General features: G+C 48.8%; 1 pseudogene; it reads right to left on the bottom strand.

Annotated features, from left to right (window-relative positions):
- Nucleotides 1-843: 843 nt before the first annotated feature.
- Nucleotides 844-1,419, bottom strand: LOC102978663 (interferon lambda-1-like; annotated as a pseudogene).
- Nucleotides 1,420-1,768: the final 349 nt, after the last annotated feature.

Genomic DNA, 1,768 nt, shown 5'->3' with positions numbered 1-1,768 from the left:
AGAGTTTTATATGCGAGAAGTAAACTTCTATCTTGCTGAAACCACATTTTTTCCATTTGCTCATTTTAGAAAACTTTTTATTTACAAAAGAAGTGAGACTACTCTAATGATGCCTCATGTACATCGAATGCAGGACTTCCAACAGTTCAACGGTTAACAACTTCTGGCCAATCTGACTTTTTTCTGTACCTGTCCGTCCGCTTCCCCCACTCCTAAGTTTCTTAGAAGCAAATTCCAGACATCTGTTTCACTTGTGAACATTTCAGTACCTGTATCTAAAAGACAAGTACTTTTAAAACAATACCATGATCACATCTAAATTTTTATAACAGTTTCTTAATTGTAACAAATATCCAGTCACTGTTGGCAGGTCCAGTTGTCTTATAAGTGCATACTTTTAAAACTGTGTGTTTGCGTTGGGGCCCAAATAAGGTCTCACATTGTTGCAATGGATAGATCTTTAAATCACATTTATCCTAAAGGCTGTCCCTATAGAAGGACACTTCTCTCTTTCTCTTTTTTTCCCTTGAAATGTATTTGTTGAAGAAATTGGATTGTTTGTCCTTTAGTTTGCCAGAGTCTACATTTTGCTGATTGCAGCCCCTGCTGTTGTTTATCATGTTCCTCCGTTCTCTCAACCTCCTGAAAATTGGCAGCTGGCTCTTCTTTTTTTTTTCCAGTTTCTTACTGTTTGTTTGAACATGTTGTACAAAAGTAGAAGAATAAACATTTCTTCTGCAGCTCCATAAATAAAGGGTGAGAGGAAATAATTTAAGGCAGGGTTGGGGCTTAGTGCATAAGTAAGGTCTGGGTCCCAGACGGGGTGGGGCTGGGTCCAGGTTTTCAGATATGCAGGTCTCCACTGGCAACAATTCTCAGTTCCTTTATGAGGAGTCAGAAGAGGTTGAATGTGACAGAGGCCTCGAGACAGCCTTGGGAGTCCTCCTTTGTGGCCTCCTGAAGCCAGCGCAGCCAGTGGTGGAGGCGGCCCGTGGCTGGGATTCTTCTGTGGGCTGAGCCGGGATGCAAGCCTGAAGCTCGGAGTGGATGTGGCGCAGCGTGTGCAGCGGCTGGTCCAGGATGAACCCCGAGGACGAGTCTGCCACAGCACCCAGGACCTTCAGCGTTAGGTCTAACTCTGCCTCCAAGGCCGCAGGGCACTCCCACACCTGCGGCTGCCTCAGGGTCCCGGGTCCTGGGGAAGCAGTGAGAGCTGCAGCTCCAGTTCTTCAGCGAGAGCGACTCTTCTAAGGCCTCCTTGGCTTTCTTGAAGCCCTCCAGCTCCCTTGGCGACAGAGATTGGAACCAGCCCATGTGGCAGCCCTTCCCGGTTGTGGTGGGCTTGGACGTGGGGACAGGGCCTGCTCTGGCCAAGTCCAGCATCACAGTCACCAACACCAGGACCCAAGCTGCAGCCATGGCTAAATCCCAACTGCTTGTTTGGCCCCATGGCTCTGCTTTTAGCCAGGTTCACTGGGCAATCCCAGCTGATGTGTGTAAAGTGAAAAGGCAAATGGAAATAGGAATCTCCACTTTGATGGCAAAGGCACGAGTGGGGGGGGGGTCCAGTCGCCGAACCAGGTGAGCCCGGACCTGTGCCAGGAAGGAAAGAGATACTGAAATTCAGTCACAGGAGAGAACTTTGCTTCTGAGAAGTCCCTGTGCCTGGAGAATCTCCAGGTTAGAACTCCCGGGTGCAGCCTTTAGCTCGCTGAATTTGGGGAGCCTCCGAATGAGGCTGAGGCAGGTGGAGGGATGGGAAGCTGGC

The sequence above is a fragment of the Physeter macrocephalus genome, unplaced genomic scaffold (assembly GCF_002837175.3).
Source record: "Physeter macrocephalus isolate SW-GA unplaced genomic scaffold, ASM283717v5 random_339, whole genome shotgun sequence".
Lineage (NCBI taxonomy): Eukaryota > Metazoa > Chordata > Mammalia > Artiodactyla > Physeteridae > Physeter > Physeter macrocephalus.
Note: the sequence above shows the minus strand (reverse complement) of the source record. Positions and strands in the feature narration are given on the sequence as shown.